Source organism: Oncorhynchus mykiss, chromosome 4 (assembly GCF_013265735.2).
Source record: "Oncorhynchus mykiss isolate Arlee chromosome 4, USDA_OmykA_1.1, whole genome shotgun sequence".
NCBI lineage: Eukaryota > Metazoa > Chordata > Actinopteri > Salmoniformes > Salmonidae > Oncorhynchus > Oncorhynchus mykiss.
This window is the reverse complement of record NC_048568.1, coordinates 42022205-42040367: the sequence shown is the minus strand read 5'-3', so window position 1 is coordinate 42040367 and position 18163 is coordinate 42022205. Positions and strand designations below refer to the sequence as shown.

General features: G+C 45.4%; 1 protein-coding gene across 1 annotated transcript in view; it reads left to right on the top strand.

Moving 5' to 3' along the window:
- Positions 1–2617: 2617 nt before the first annotated feature.
- Positions 2618–18163, top strand: part of si:ch211-142k18.1 — a 42277-nt gene continuing 26731 nt past the window's right edge. Inside the window, exon 1 of the mRNA XM_036976371.1 lies at positions 2618–2998. The gene's annotated coding sequence lies outside the window, so the exon portion shown is untranslated. The remainder of the gene's footprint in view (positions 2999–18163) is intronic.

Genomic DNA, 18163 nt, shown 5'->3' with positions numbered 1-18163 from the left:
CATCGGGGACAACTGTAGAATTTAACCCTAATCCTTATTCTAACCCTATTCACCTGCTATGTAAATTCTCCTAAACTTTGTCGTTAGTTCTCCTAACAGCCACTGTTAATGATCCCCGTAATTCTCTGTTGTTGGTATGACGCAACAAGTAACCTGGTCTCAGAGAAAGACGTATAACACAGATGTCGGATCTTAATTTGAGCCAGTTTGCGACAGCAGGCAATGAGTCCTGCAGCAAGAGGGTGATACTTTTTTGCAAAGGAAAATCAAGTGGAAATTACAAAGCCATTTTAAGCCTCAAATAAACTACAAGTTTTACAGTACATTTTACAGTACATTTACAGTAGGTTCTCCTGCAACAGGGTGATCAAATTAGTATCCTACATCTGTACTATTCCTCATACATATGACCCTCCACTCCTCCACCCCTCCAGTCCTCCACCCCTCTATCCCTCCACTCCTCCACCCCTCAAGTCCTCCACCCCTCTATCCCTCCACTCCTCCACCCCTCCATCCCTCCACTCCTCCACCCCTCCACCCCTCCATCCCTCCATCCCTCCACTCCTCCACCCCTCTATCCCTCCACTCCTCCACCCCTCCACTCCTCCACCCTCCACCCCTCCGTTCCTCCGTTCGTCCATTCCTCCATCCCTCCACCCCTCCATTCCTCCACCCCTCCATTCCTCCATCCCTCCATCCCTCCACCCCTCCATCCCTCCATCCCTCCATCCCTCCATTCCTCCATCCCTCCACCCCTCCATCCCTCCATCCCTCCATCCCTCCATCCCCCCATCCCTCCATCACTCCATTCCTCCATCCCTCCATCCCTCCATCACTCCATCCCTCCATCCCTCCACCCCTCCACTCCTCCACCCCTCCATTCCTCCACTCCTCCACCCCTCCACCCCTCCACCCCTCCATTCCTCCACCCCTCCATTTCTCCACCCCTCCATTCCTCCACCCCTCCACTCCTCCACCCCTCCATTCCTCCATCCCTCCACCCCTCCATTCCTCCATCCCTCCATCCCTCCATCCCTCCACCCCTCCATCCCTCCATCCCTCCATCCCTCCATTCCTCCATCCCTCCATCACTCCACCCCTCCATCCCTCCATCCCTCCATCCCTCCATTCCTCCATCCCTCCATCCCTCCATTCCTCCATCCCTCCATCCCTCCACCCCTCCATCCCTCCATTCCTCCATCCCTCCATCCATTCCTCCATCACGCCACCCCTCCATCCCTCCATTCCTCCATCCCTCCATTCCTCCATCCCTCCATCCCTCCATCCATTCCTGCATCACTCCACCCCTCCATTCCTCCATCACTCCACCCCTCCATCCTTCCATCCCTCCATCCCTCCATCCCTCCACCCCTCCATCCCTCCATCCCTCCACCCCTCCATCCCTCCATCCCTCCATTCCTCCATCCCTCCTTTCCTCCATCACTCCATCCCTCCATCCCTCCATCCCTCCATTCCTCCAGCCTTTCATTCCTCTCCGGTAGTTAATGTTCCAAAGAATACATTTCCCCAAAATGGCAGCAATTATCCCACATTATCCATGCTTTTCCTGGATAGATAGAAATGGGTCCTCTTTGAAAGTGTGTATTTTTATCTTGTGATTTCCTATAAAGATATTATAAAACCACAGCCTGCTTCAAAACTATGCTGCCTTCTCACATAACTGTGTTCCTCTCTTCTCTCTAAAAAAGACTAATGCATTGCACAGACGGCTGTCTTTCCTATACATTGTGTACCTCTGTCTCACAGGCCAGTTTCCACATAATTGTCAGGTGTAAATGGATTTTATTATTACTTTAAAATATACATACACTAATAATAATAAGACGTGTTTTTTTTCACATATTACGGTCCTCACTAATTCTTTTCACGTGCCTATCTCACTAAGGTATGGGGAACGGATATCCAGCTGGCTGTGTATTAACAAGAGTTTCCCCTTTCCCTTTCTAAATCTCCCTCCCTCCCTTCCTCTCTCTCTCTTTCTCTCTCTCTCTCTCTCCTTCCCCTCTCTCTCTCTCTCTCTCCCCCTCTCTTTCTCTCTCTCCCTCTCCCTTCACACCTCTCCCTCCCTTCCCTCCCTCCCTTCCTCTCGATCTCGCTCTCTCTCTCTCTCTCTCTCTCTCTCTCTCTCTCTATCTCTCTCCCTCTTTCTCCCTCTCTCTCCCTCTCTCCTTCCCCTCTATCCTTCCCCTCTCTCTCGCTCTCTCTCTCCCTCTCTCTCTCTCCCTTCACCCCTCTCCCTCCCTTCCCTCCCTTCCTCTCGATCTCGCACTCTCCCTCTCTCGCTCTCTCGCTCTCTCTCTCTCTCCTTCCCCTCTCTCTCTCTCTCACTCTCTCTCTCTCCCTCTCTCCCTCTCTCCCTCTCTCCCTCCCTCCCTTACTTTCTTTATTTCTCTCTCTCTCTCTCTCTCTCTCTCTCTCTCTCTCTCTCTCTCTCTCTCTCTCTCTCTCTCTCCCTTCACCCCGCTCCCTCCCTCCTTTCCCTCCCTTCCTCTCGGTCTCGCACTCTCCCTCTCTCGCTCTCTCTCGCTCTCCCTCCCTCTCTCTCTCTCTCTCGCTCTCCCTCCCTCTCTCTCTCTCTCCTTCCCCCCTCTCTCTCTCTCTCTCTCTCTCCCACTCTCACCTGTCCCCCCCATCAGATGTCAACTAGATTACTAGACTTTCCACCGCATAGAAAGAAATCATTGAGTTTCAGCTCTTTCTCCAAACATTTCTTCCCTTTCCCAGACCCAGACAAGGGCACACACACAGACCGGCGACCGACCACGCTATCTAGCCAACCATTAAGTGTGTGTGTGAGGAAGTGTGTGTGGTTTTTTTCTTTCTTCTTTGAGTAGAAAGAATGAAGTAAGGAAAATAAGTTGGGTATTTGCGCTCTGTGCCTGTGTTTGATAACCCAGGATCCCTTTTAAAATCATTTCACTTGACGGTGAAACCTGGAAGTGGAAAGTTTATAGCTGTGAATAGTCGCAGGACTTGGGTGAGTTTCATTTTTTCCTTTCATTTAATTTGAGTCTTGGGTCTTGATTTAAACTGGGAAGTTACCTTGTTTCTCTGTTTGATCAGTTCTTCTGGTTATTTATTTCACTGTAGTCTACAAAGCAGGAAAACCTACAGATGGTGTATCATCATTTGAACCAATTTCACACAGCAGGAAAATAATCCCGCAGCAACAGGACATGTGAATTATTATTATGTGTATTATAATTATTGGATTTTTTTGGGGAGGGGTTGATATATTTCTCTTTAAGGCGAATCAAGTTTGACATTTTAAAAATTAATTTACAAACTTTAGAATACTTTTTAAAACTCAAGTTCTCCTGCAACAGGGTGATCAAATTGTTTGTCAGCCAATCAGCTGTGACCTTGGTGTTTGTCAGCCAATCAGCTGTGACCTTGGTGTTTGTCAGCCAATCAGCTGTGACCTTGCTGGGCCTCATCTCATTCTCGTCTCTTTAGACTGAAACCAGACACACGGCTGCTGCCAGAGAGACAGAGTTTGTCGTCATAGCAACATTACCTAGATTGAATGACAGAGGTTTCTGTCTGATGTACACCTACACCTGTTGAGGGGCGGGGTCTCTCTGTTCAGGTGCAACCAAGGCGTTGGTCACAAATGGCACCCTATTTTCCTTTATAGTGCACTACTTTTGACCGGTGCACTGTATAGGGAATAGGGTGCCGTTCTGGATGCAGTTGAGGTCTATCCAGGTGGACCCTACACGAGAGGGCTGAGTGCTTAAACATAATACAACATCTGTTTGAACTCATTCTGTAATTCAATCTCGCTGTAGTCCAAGGTACCATGATCTTATAAAACTCTGCTTTACAGACAGAACAGGTACCATGATCTTATAATAATCTGTTTTACAGACAGAACAGGTACCATGATCTTATAATGCTCTGCTTTACAGACAGAACAGGAACCATGTTCTTATAATGCTCTGCTTTACAGACAGAACAGGAACCATGTTCTTATAATGCTCTGCTTTACAGACAGAACAGGTACCATGTTCTTATAATGCTCTGCTTTACAGACAGAACAGGAACCATGATCTTATAATGCTCTGCTTTACAGACAGAACAGGTACCATGTTCTTAATGCTCTGCTTTACAGACAGAACAGGTACCATGATCTTAATGCTCTGCTTTACAGACAGAACAGGTACCATGTTCTTATAATGCTCTGCTTTACAGACAGAACAGGAACCATGTTCTTAATGCTCTGCTTTACAGACAGAACAGGAACCATGTTCTTATAATGCTCTGCTTTACAGACAGAACAGGAACCATGTTCTTATAATGCTCTGCTTTACAGACAGAACAGGTACCATGTTCTTATAATGCTCTGCTTTACAGACAGAACAGGTACCATGATCTTAATGCTCTGCTTTACAGACAGAACAGGTACCATGTTCTTACTGCTCTGCTTTACAGACAGAACAGGTACCAAGTTCTTAATGCTCTGCTTTACAGACAGAACAGGAACCATGTTCTTATAATGCTCTGCTTTACAGACAGAACAGGAACCTTCTCTTACAGTTTTTCCCAATTGGTTAACACACGTTTGCTGAAACTATTTCTCAGGTACTCAAACCTCTAAACACAAAACACAAAAAAAGTTAGCCAATTTCCCTAAACCCTACAGACATCTTGCAAAATGAAACATAGCAATCAAAATCATGTTCTCCCTGCTCAAAATGAAACTCGGCATACAAATGAGACACACACACACACATCAAATTAATCTAACTTAGTGACACCCAAGATCACACTAAAGTGACATATTTAAACACTACTATCAGAACCTATTTCTGTATTTCAGCCATCTTATCGGCTGTCAGGTTCTCCCTAGGAGAGGTGGGTGTGGAGTCAGGCACAGGAGAGAGCGAATTGCAAGATGTCACGCCCTGACCTTAGAGAGACGTTTTATTTCTCTATTTGGTTAGGTCAGGGTGTGATTTGGGGTGGGCATTCTATGTTTTCTGTTTCTATGTTTTGGCCGGGTATGGTTCTCAATCAGGGACAGCTGTCTATCGTTGTCTCTGATTGGGAATCATACTTAGGCAGCCTGCTTTGCTACCTTAGTTGTGGGTAGTTGTCTTTGTTAGTGGCCTGTATAGCCGAAGTCAGCGTCACGGTCGTTTTCCTTGTTCTTTGTTTTGTTGACGACATTTATAAATAAAAAGAAATGTACGCTCACCATGCTGCACCTTGGTCCGGTCGTTTCCACCCTGACGACCATCGTGACACAAGAAGGCCGTTTATCTACAAGTCCATCAAGAACAGGCACAGGACCACAACAGTAGCCACTGAACAACAGGAACGCAGTCCAGCAAAAAACACTACCCAAACAAATCACAGCTACACAAACAATCCCGCACAAAACCTAGAGGGTAGGGCGAGATTAAACACCCCACTAATTCCTAAACTAGACACAGGTGAACAACAAGACAGACAAAACTAAACGAAAAAAGAAAAGGGATCGGTAGCAGCTAGTAGACCGGCGACGACGACGACCGCCGAGCGCCGCCCGAACAGGAAGAGGAGCCACCTTCGGTGGAAGTCGTGACATCGGCTCTCAACCAATCATGCTATTTTGTTTGTTTTTTCGCGTTGTTCGTAACTCGTTTTGTACATAATGTTGCTGCTACCGTCTCTTATGACAGAAAAGAGCTTCTGGACATCAGAATGGTATTACTCCCATCAAATTGGACAAGGAGTTATTCTTCAATGAGTCGGACGCGAGGGAAATACTATGGGTATAATATAATATAATACTACATGACCAGGCCCCGATCCCCCTGATTCGCTGGTGAATCTTCCCTTGCCCCCCATTCTGCTAGCTAATGTTCAATCGCTGGAAAAGAAATGGGACCAACTGAAAGCACATTTTTATCCTACCAACGGGACATTAAAAACTGTAATATCTAATGTTTCACCGAGTAGTGCCTGAACGACGACATCAAGAACATACAGCTGGCGGGTTATTACACTCTATCGGCAAGACAGAACAGCAGCCTCTGGTAAGAGACGGCTGGTGCATGATATCTAAGGAAGTTTCAAAGTTTTGCTCGCCTGAGGTAGAGTAGTATGTCATGATAAGCTGTAGACCACACTACCTACCTAGAGAGTTTTCATCTGTATTTTTCATAGTTGTCAACATACCACTGCAGAGCGAGGTTGGCACTGAAACCACACTAAATTAGCTGTATTCCGCCATAAGCAAACAGCAAAACGCTCACCCAGAGGCGGTGCTCCTAGTGGCCACTGACTTTAATCCAGGGAAACTTAAATCAGTTTTACCGAATTTCTATCAGCTTGTTAAATGTGCAACCAGAGGGAAAAAATGATAAGCAAAAATTTAAAGCAGGAGGCACCAGTGACTCGGTCTACAAAAAAAGTGGTCAGATGAAGCAGATGCTAAACTACAGGACTGTTTTGCTATCACAGACTGGAACATGTTCCAGGATTCTTCTGATGGCATTAAGGAGTACACCACATCAGTCACTGGCTTTATCAATAAGTGCATCGAAGACATCATCCCCACAGTGGCTGTACGTACATACCCCAAACAGAAGCCATGGGTTCTGGGAACATTCACACTGAGCTAAAGGGTAGAGATGCCACTTTCAAGGAGCGGGACTCTAACGCGGAAGCTTATAATGACTCCCGCTATGCCCTCCGACGAACCATCAAACAGCCAAAGCATCAATACAGGACGAAGATTGAATCGTACTACACCGGCTCTGGCGCTCGTCGGATGTGGCAGGGCTTTCAAACTATTACAGACTACAAAAGGAAGCACTGCCGAGAGCTGCCCAGTGACACGAGCCTACCAGATGAGCTAAATAACTTCTATGCTCGCTTCGAGGCAAGTAACACTGAAACATGCATGAGAGCATCAGCTGTTTTGGATTACTGTGTGATCACGCTCTCCGCAGCCAATGTGAGTAAGAACTTTAAACAGGTCAACATTCACAAACTTACCAAGAACACTAAGGTAACCTGCCTAAATGACTACCGACCAGTAGCACTCACATCTGTAGCCATGAAATGCTTTGAAAGGCTGGTCATGGCTCACATCAACAGCATTATCCCTGAAACCCTAGACCCACTCCAATTTGCATACCACACCAACAGATCCACAGATGATGCAATCTCTATTCATTGACTACAGCTCAGTGTTCAACACCATAGTGCCCTTAAGGCTCATCACTAAGCTAAGGACCCTGGGACTAAACACCTCCCTCTGCCACTGGATCCTAGACTTCCTGACGGGCCGCCCCCAGGTGATAAGGGTAGGTAACTACGTCTGCACGCTGAACCTCAACACGGGGGCTCTAACACCATCTCCAACACCATCATTAAGTTTGCTGATGACACAACAGTGGTAGGCCTGATCACCGACAACGATGAGACAGCCTTTAGAGAGGTGGTCAGAGACCTTACCGTGTGGTGCCAGGACAACAACCTCTCCCTAACCGTGATAAAGAGTAAGGAGATGATTGTGGACTACAGAAAAAGGAGGACCAAACACGCCCCCATTCTCATCGAGTGGGCTGTTCTGGAGCAGGTTGAGAGCTTCAAGTTCCTTGGCATCAACATCACCAACAAAGTAACATGGTCCAAGCACACCAAGACAGTCATGAAGAGGGCACGACAAAACGTATTCCCCCTCAGGAGACTGAAATGGGTCATTAGATGCTCAAAAGGTTTTACAGCTGCACCATCGAGAGCATCCTGACGGGTTGCATCACTGCCTGGTATGGCAACTGCTTGGCCTCCGACCGCAAGGCACTACAGAGGGTAGTGCGTATGGCCCAGTACATCCCCGGGTTCAAGCTTCCTGCCATCCAGGACCTCCATACCAGCGGTGTCAGAGGAAGGTCCTAAAAATTGTCAAAGACTCCATCCCACCCTAGTCAGAGACTGATCTCTCTGCTACTGCACGGCAAGCGCCAAGTCTAGGTCCAACAGCTTCTATCCCCAAGCCATAAGACTCCTGCACAGCTAATCAAATGACTACCCAGACTATTTGCACCCCCCCATGCTGCTGCTACTCTCTGTTATTATCTATGCATAGCCACTTAAATAACCCTACCTGTATGTACATAATTACCACAATTACCTCGACAACGGTGCCCCCGCATATTGACAGATTGACTCTGCACCGGTACACCCTGTATATAGCCTCCACATTGACTCTGTACCGGTACCCCCTGTATATAGCTTCCACATTGACTCTGTACCGGTACCCCCTGTATATAGCCTCCACATTGACTCTGTACCGGTACCCCCTGTATATAGCTTCCACATTGACTCTGTACCCCCTGTATTTCGCCCCGCTATTGTTATTTACTGCTGCTCTTTAATTATTTGTTTTTCTTATGTCTTACTTTTTTAAATGTATTTTCTTAAAACTGCATTGTTGGTTCAGGGCTCATAAGTAAGCATTTCACTGTAAGGACTACTACACCTGTTGTATTCAGTATTTCACTGTAAGGTCTACTACACCTGTTGTATTCAGCATTTCACTGTAAGGTCTACTACACCTGTTGTATTCAGCATTTCACTGTAAGGTCTACTACACCTGTTGTATTCAGCATTTCACTGTAAGGTCTACTACACCTGTTGTATTCTGCATTTCACTGTGAGGTCTACTACACCTGTTGTATTCGGCATTTCACTGTAAGGTCTACTACACCTGTTGTATTCAGCATTTCACTGTAAGGTCTACTACACCTGTTGTATTCTGCATTTCACTGTGAGGTCTACTACACCTGTTGTATTCGGCATTTCACTGTCAGGTCTACTACACCTGTTGTATTCAGCATTTCACTGTAAGGTCTACTACACCTGTTGTATTCAGCATTTCACTGTAAGGACTACTACACCTGTTGTATTCAGCATTTCACTGTAAGGTCTACTACACCTGTTGTATTCAGCATTTCACTGTAAGGTCTACTACACCTGTTGTATTCGGCATTTCACTGTAAGGTCTACTAAACATGTGACAAATACAATTTAATTTGATTTATTATATATATATTATACTATATATTGTATGACTCAAACAAGACAGAAACACAAATGTATAAACATAAGTTTTATATTTCAACATGATAAACACACAAAGAGTAAAAATTGAAACATACAGTAAATATATTTAGCCTATTCAAAGGAAGAAAAATAGGCCTATTTGTACGACTGTTCGATCAATTGTATGGATAAAGTACCTGTCAAAATCTAAATCATTAGTCAAGAAACATATACTCCATTTCGCAAAACAAAATCAGTCATGTCTGTTGTTTTGGTCCGGCCACAGATTTTTTTATCAACATCGCAGGCGATATTCTCCTTGGCAAGACAGCGGGGGAAATATCTTCTGGCATGACGCATCCACCCCTGACAGGACTCTGCTGGAATGTCCATTGCCTGGAGAACGGCCTTAAATGGAGTTTGCGATCATACACCTTCCACAGCCATGCTGAAAACAACTCCCTCGGTGGGGTTGAGAAATTAGGAATATGGTGGGAGATGATAGAGAATTGTGGATCGTGGAACTAGTTGCGGGAACTGAGCAACCCGATGGAAGATCACGTTGTCCCAAACTGGAACATACATTTGCTGCTCAGGATCACCTGGCGTCTCCGTGCTCTGGCTGAACAAAAAAAGACTGTCATGTAAAGGTGTTGTATGGTCCATGTGTAGCATGGCGGTGGAAGACTCTTTTGTGGCTCATAGCTGCACATATGGTGACGTTAACATTAACCCCACGCTGGCCAGGTAACTCAATGATGGCGCATTGACTCATGATGTTCCTTCCTCTCCTCCTCGTCTAAACATAATCCAGCCTCATCTATGAATATAAATTCCTGTGGAATAGAACATACATCGAAACTTCATGGTTCTCTGAAATGACAGTAAATACTGTCAATTTCTTTATAAACTAAAGAAACATCCCTTTTTTAGGACCCTGTCTTTCAAAGATCATAAAAATCTAAGTAACATTCACATATATTCATTGTAAAGGATTTCAACAATGTTTCCCATGAACAATTAATGAACATGCACCTGTCAAACGGTCGTTAAGACACTAACAGCTTACAGACGGTAGACAATTAAGGTCACAGTTATGAACATTTAGGACACTAAAGAGGCCTTTCTACTGACTCTGAAAAACACCAAAAGTAAGATGCCCAGGGTCCCTGCTCATTTGCGTGAACCTTGCCTTAGGCATGCTGCAAGGAGGCATTAGGACTGCAGATGTGACCAGGGCAATAAATGTCAATGTCTGTACTGTGAGACGCCTAAGACGGTGTTACAGGGAGACAGGATGGACAGCGGATCGTCCTCGCAGTGGCAGACCACGTGTAACAACACCTGCACAGGATCAGTACATCCGAACATCACACCTGCGGGACAGGTACAGGATGGCAACAACAACTGCCCGAGTTACACCAGGAACGCACAATCCCTCCATCTGTGCTCAGACTGTCCGCAATAGGCTGAGAGAGGCTGGACTGAGGGCTTGTAGGCCTGTTTTAAGGCAGGTCCTCACCAGACATCACCGGCAACAACGTCACCTACGGCACAAACCCACCGTCACTGGACCAGACAGGACTGGCAAAAAGTGCTCTTCACTGACAAGTCGCAGTTTTGTCTCACCAGGGGGGATGATCGGATTCACATTTATCGTAAAAGGAATGAGCGTTACACAGAGGCCTGTACTCTGGAGCAGGATCTATTTGGTGTGGTGTGTCACAGCATCATCGGACGAAGCTTGTTGTCCTTGCAGGCAATCACAACGCTGTACGTTACAGAGAAGACATCCTCTTCCCTCATGTGGTACTTTTCCTGCAGGCTCATCTTGACATGACCCTCCAGCATGACAACGCCACCAGCCAAACTGCTCATTCTGTGCATGATTTCCTGCAAGACAGGAATGTCAGTGTTCTGCCATGGCCAGGGAAGAGCCCGGATCTCAATCCCATTGAGCACTTCTGGATCGTTGGATCAGAGGGTGAGGGCAAGGGCCATTCCCAACAGAAATGTCCGGGAACTTGCAGGTGCCTTGGAAAAGAGTGAGGTGACATCTCACAGCAAGAACTGGAAAATCTGGTGCAGTCCATGATGAGGAGATGCATTGCAGTACTTAATGCAGCTGGTGGCCACACATACAATTAGGTTGGAATCATTAAAACAATTTTTTCAAGCTCTCCACCAATTTCTTGTTAACAAACTATAGTTTTGACAAGTCGGTTAGGACACATACTTTGTGCATGACACAAGTCACATTTTTGTCCAACAACTGCTCCAAAACCGCCAGAAAAAAAACAGGCTACGGTTTGCAACTGCACATGGGGACAAAGATCGTACTTTTTGGAGAAATGTCCTCTGGTCTGATGAAACAAACATCGTTATGTTTGGAGGACAAAAGGGGGAGGCTTGCAAGCCGAAGAACACCATCCCAACCGTGAAACACGTTGTGGGGGTGCTTTGCTGCAGGAGGGACTGGTGCACTTCACAAAATAGATGGCATCATGAAAGAGAAGAATGATGTGGATATATTGAAGCAACATCTCAAGACATCAGTCAGGAAGTTAAAGCTTGGTCGCAAATGGGTCTTCCAAATGGACAATGACCCCAAGCATACTTCCAAAGCTGTGGCAAAACGGCTTAAGGACAACAATGTCAACAATGTATTGGAGTGGCCATTACAAAGCCCTGACCTCAATCCTATAGAAAATGTATGGGCAGAACTGAAAAAGCGTATGCAAGCAAGGAGGCCTACAAACCTGACTCAGTTCCACCAGCTCTGGGCCAGAATTCACCCAATTTATTGTGGGAAGCTTGCGGAAGGCTGCCCGAAACATTTGACCCAAGTTAAACAATTTAAAGGCAATGCTACCAAATATTAATTGAGTGTATGTAAACTTCACGACCCACTGGGAATGTGATGAAAGAAATCAAAGCTGAAATAAATCATTCTCTCTACTATTATTCTGACATTTCCCATTCTTAAAATAAAGTGGTGCTCCTAACTGACCTAAAACAGGGAATTTTTACTCAGATTAAATGTCAGGAATTGTGAAAAACTGATTTTAAATGTATTTGGCGTATGTAAACTTCCAACTTCAACTGTAGTAGAGAGGTCCAATGTCTGCAGTTAAAACCTCTTCTCATTTTGGAACGTCCGGGTGATGGATGCTAGGGTGAAGCGGCTCAGATTGGGCTGCACTCTCTTCCCAGCCTCTCTCAAGGTCAAACCATGGTTGATCACATTTTCCACCATAGTCGCCCGAATTTCATCGGAGTACTCTTCTTGTTCTTGGTCTTCCTCTACCTCCACCTCCACCTCCACCTCCACCTCTACCTCTACCTCTACCTCTACCTCTACCTCCACTGCCATCTCCACCTCTACCTCTACTTCCACCTCTACCTCTAACTCCACCTATACCCATTCCTCCACCGCCACCTCTACCTCCACCGCCACCTCTACCTCCACGTCCGCCTCCACCTCCACCTCCACCTCCACCTCTACCTCCACCTCCACCGCCACCTACACCTCTACCTCTACCTCCACCTCCACCTCTACCTACACCTCTACCTCCACCTCCACCTCTACCTACACCTCTAACTCTACCTCTATCTCCACCTCCACCTCTACCTACACATCTACCTACACCTCCACCTCTACCTCTACCTACACCTCCATCTCTACCTCTACCTCCACCTCCACCTCCACCTACACCTCTACCTCCACCTACACCTCCACCTCCACCTCTACCTCTACCTCCACCTCTACCTACACCTCCACCTCCACCTTCTCCTCCACTTCTACCTCCACCTACATCTCCACCTCTACCTCCACCTCTACCTCTACCTACACCTCTACCTACACCTCCACCTCCACCTTCTCCTCCACTTCTACCTCCACCTACACCTCCACCTCTACCTCTACCTCTACCTCCACCTCTACCTCCACCTCTACCTACACCTCCACCTCCACCTTCTCCTCCACTTCTACCTCCACCTCCACCTCTACCTCCACCTACACCTCTACCTACACCTCCACCTCCACCTTCTCCTCCACCTTCTCCTCCACTTCTACCTCCACCTCCACCTCCACCTCCACCTCCACCTCCACCTCCACCTCCACCTCTACCTCTACCTCTACCTCCACCTCTACCTCCACCTCTACCTACACCTCCACCTCCACCTTCTCCTCCACTTCTACCTCCACCTCCACCTCTACCTCCACCTCCACCTCTACCTACACCTCTACCTCCACTTCTACCTCCGTCTCCACCTCTACCGCCACCTCTACCTCCACCTCTACCTACACCTCTACCTACACCTCTACCTACACCTACACCACCTTCTCCTCCACTTCTACCTCCACCTCCACCTCTACCTCCACCTCCACCTCTACCTACACCTCTACCTCCACCTCTACCTCTACCTCTACCTCCACCTCTACCTCCACCTCCACCTCTACCTACACCTCTACCTCCACCTCTACCTCTACCTCTACCTCCACCTCTACCTACACCTCTACCTCCACCTCCACCTCCACCTCTACCTCCACCTCTACCTCCACCTCTACCTACACCTCTACCTACAAAGTTCTGATTGCAAACATTTACGCAATTCGTTTTTGAACATGTGAAAGTGGTCAATGGATGAAAGTGGTCAATGGGTAATGTCTGATCAATGGCTTGTTGAACAGTGTTGCTTTGCATTTGCACACAATATATTTTAGTTGTGAAGGTTGTGCCAAAGGTAGAGAATTGTGTGTTGTGTTTTGCCAAATGTTTGTTATAGAATTACAATCTGAGTGTAAAGCAAAATGTGTCAGTAGTATTGCAGATGTGGTGTATGGTTCTGCTAAATGAGATACAGATTTGGTGTATGGTCCTGCTAAATTAATTACAGATTTGCTTTATGGGTCTGCTAAATGAGATACAGATTTGGTGTATGGTTCTGCTAAATGAGATACAGATTTGGTGTATGGTTCTGCTAAATGAGATACAGATTTGGTGTATGGTTCTGCTAAATGAGATACAGATTTGGTGTATGGTTCTGCTAAATGAGATACAGATGTGGTGTATGGTTCTGCTAAATGAGATACGGATTTGGTGTATGGTCCTGCTAAATTAATTACAGATTTGGTTTATGGGTCTGCTAAATGAGATACAGATTTGGTGTATGGTTCTGCTAAATGAGATACAGATTTGGTGTATGGTTCTGCTAAATGAGATACAGATTTGGTGTATGGTTCTGCTAAATGAGATACAGATTTGGTGTATGGTTCTGCTAAATGAGATACAGATGTGGTGTATGGTTCTGCTAAATGAGATACAGATTTGGTGTATGGTCCTGCTAAATGAGATACAGATTTGGTGTATGGTTCTGCTAAATGAGATACAGATTTGGTGTATGGTTCTGCTAAATGAGATACAGATGTGGTGTATGGTTCTGCTAAATGAGATACAGATTTGGTGTATGGTCCTGCTAAATGAGATACAGATTTGGTGTATGGTTCTGCTAAATGAGATACAGATTTGGCTCATTGTGCCTCATGGGCTAGTTTTAGTGTGTAAACCACTGGGGGAAATGGAGTGGACGATGCACTGGCAATATAATTGGCCGGTGGTCAATGTCCTATTTCAAGCCGTCCTATAAAATACATCACACAAGGACAGAACCATTCTTCCAACAAACTGACAGAGCCCAGCCAAATGTTTATGGAGAGACAGGCAGTCTAACAACGATCTGTCAATACAGACATCCTATTTAATAATACTTTTAAAGTAGGCCTAAGTATATGGAATGTGGCAGACATTTTCCACTGACGAAGGCTGTTTCTCCTTATAGTCTGTCTTAACCAGACTGAGTCCTATAGTCTGTCTTAACCAGACTGTCTTATAGTCTGTCTTAACCAGACTGGGTCTTATAGTCTGTCTTAACCAGACTGAGTTCTGCCTGTCTTAACCAGACTGAGTCCTATAGTCTGTCTTAACCAGACTGGGTCTTATAGTCTGTCTTAACCAGACTGAGTTCTGCCTGTCTTAACCAGACTGAGTCTTATAGCCTGTCTTAACCAGACTGTCTTATAGTCTGTCTTAACAGACTGAGTCCTATAGCCTGTCTTAACAGACTGAGTCTTATAGTCTGTCTTAACCAGACTGAGTTCTGCCTGTCTTAACCAGACTGAATCTTATAGTCTGCCTATAGTCTGTCTTAACCAGACTGAGTCTTATAGCCTGTCTTAACCAGACTGTCTTATAGTCTGTCTTAACAGACTGAGTCATATAGCCTGTCTTAACAGACTGAGTCTTATAGTCTGTCTTAACCAGACTGAGTCCTATAGTCTGTCTTATCCAGACTGTCTTATAGTTTGTCTTAACCAGACTGAGTCTTATAGTCTGTCTTAACCAGACTGAGTCTTATAGCCTGTCTTAACCAGACTGAGTCTTATAGCCTGTCTTAACCAGACTGAGTCTTATAGCCTGTCTTAACCAGACTGAGTCTTATAGTCTGTCTTAACCAGACTGAGTCCTGCCTGTCTTAACCAGACTGAGTCCTATAGTCTGTCTTAACCAGACTGAGTCCTATAGTCTGTCTTATCCAGACTGAGTCTTATAGTTTGTCTTAACCAGACTGAGTCTTATAGTCTGTCTTAACCAGACTGAGTCCTATAGCCTGTCTTAACCAGACTGAGTCTTATAGTCTGTCTTAACCAGACTGAGTCCTATAGCCTGTCTTAACCAGACTGAGTCTTATAGTCTGTCTTAACCAGACTGAGTCCTATAGCCTGTCTTAACCAGACTGAGTCCTATAGCCTGTCTTAACCAGACTGAGTCTTATAGCCTGTCTTAACCAGACTGAGTCTTATAGCCTGTCTTAACCAGACTGTCTTATAGCCTGTCTTAACCAGACTGTCTTATAGTCTGTCTTAACAGACTGAGTCCTATAGCCTGTCTTAACAGACTGAGTCTTATAGTCTGTCTTAACCAGACTGAGTCCTATAGTCTGTCTTATCCAGACTGTCTTATAGTTTGTCTTAACCAGACTGAGTCTTATAGTCTGTCTTAACCAGACTGAGTCTTATAGCCTGTCTTAACCAGACTGAGTCTTATAGCCTGTCTTAACCAGACTGAGTCTTATAGTCTGTCTTAACCAGACTGAGTCCTGCCTGTCTTAACCAGACTGAGTCCTATAGTCTGTCTTAACCAGACTGAATCCTATAGTCTGTCTTAACCAGACTGAGTCCTATAGCCTGTCTTAACCAGACTGAGTCTTATAGTCTGTCTTAACCAGACTGAGTCCTATAGCCTGTCTTAACCAGACTGAGTCTTATAGTCTGTCTTAACCAGACTGAGTCCTATAGCCTGTCTTAACCAGACTGAGTCTTATAGTCTGTCTTAACCAGACTGAGTCCTATAGCCTGTCTTAACCAGACTGAGTCCTATAGCCTGTCTTAACCAGACTGAGTCTTATAGCCTGTCTTAACCAGACTGAGTCTTATAGCCTGTCTTAACCAGACTGTCTTATAGCCTGTCTTAACCAGACTGTCTTATAGTCTGTCTTAACAGACTGAGTCCTATAGCCTGTCTTAACAGACTGAGTCTTATAGTCTGTCACCAGACTGAGTCCTATAGTCTGTCTTAACCAGACTGAGTCTTATAGTCTGTCTTAACCAGACTGAGTCCTATAGCCTGTCTTAACCAGACTGAGTCTTATAGTCTGTCTTAACCAGACTGAGTCCTATAGCCTGTCTTAACCAGACTGAGTCTTATAGTCTGTCTTAACCAGACTGAGTCCTATAGCCTGTCTAACCAGACTGAGTCTTATAGTCTGTCTTAACCAGACTGAGTCTTATAGCCTGTCTTAACCAGACTGTCTTATAGTCTGTCTTAACAGACTGAGTCCTATAGCCTGTCTTAACAGACTGAGTCTTATAGTCTGTCTTAACCAGACTGAGTTCTGCCTGTCTTAACCAGACTGAATCTTATAGTCTGCCTATAGTCTGTCTTAACAAGACTGAGTCTTATAGCCTGTCTTAAAAAGACTGTCTTATAGCCTGTCTTAACCAGACTGTCTTATAGTCTGTCTTAACAGACTGAGTCATATAGCCTGTCTTAACAGACTGAGTCTTATAGTCTGTCTTAACCAGACTGAGTCTTATAGTCTGTCTTATCCAGACTGTCTTATAGTTTGTCTTAACCAGACTGAGTCTTATAGTCTGTCTTAACCAGACTGAGTCTTATAGCCTGTCTTAACCAGACTGAGTCTTATAGCCTGTCTTAACCAGACTGAGTCTTATAGCCTGTCTTAACCAGACTGAGTCTTATAGTCTGTCTTAACCAGACTGAGTCCTGCCTGTCTTAACCAGACTGAGTCCTATAGTCTGTCTTAACCAGACTGAGTCCTATAGTCTGTCTTATCCAGACTGAGTCTTATAGTTTGTCTTAACCAGACTGAGTCTTATAGTCTGTCTTAACCAGACTGAGTCCTATAGCCTGTCTTAACCAGACTGAGTCTTATAGTCTGTCTTAACCAGACTGAGTCCTATAGCCTGTCTTAACCAGACTGAGTCTTATAGTCTGTCTTAACCAGACTGAGTCCTATAGCCTGTCTTAACCAGACTGAGTCCTATAGCCTGTCTTAACCAGACTGAGTCCTATAGCCTGTCTTAACCAGACTGAGTCTTATAGCCTGTCTTAACCAGACTGAGTCTTATAGCCTGTCTTAACCAGACTGTCTTATAGCCTGTCTTAACCAGACTGTCTTATAGTCTGTCTTAACAGACTGAGTCCTATAGCCTGTCTTAACAGACTGAGTCTTATAGTCTGTCACCAGACTGAGTCCTATAGTCTGTCTTATCCAGACTGTCTTATAGTTTGTCTTAACCAGACTGAGTCTTATAGTCTGTCTTAACCAGACTGAGTCTTATAGCCTGTCTTAACCAGACTGAGTCTTATAGCCTGTCTTAACCAGACTGAGTCTTATAGCCTGTCTTAACCAGACTGAGTCTTATAGCCTGTCTTAACCAGACTGAGTCTTATAGCCTGTCTTAACTAGACTGAGTCTTATAGTCTGTCTTAACCAGACTGAGTCCTGCCTGTCTTAACCA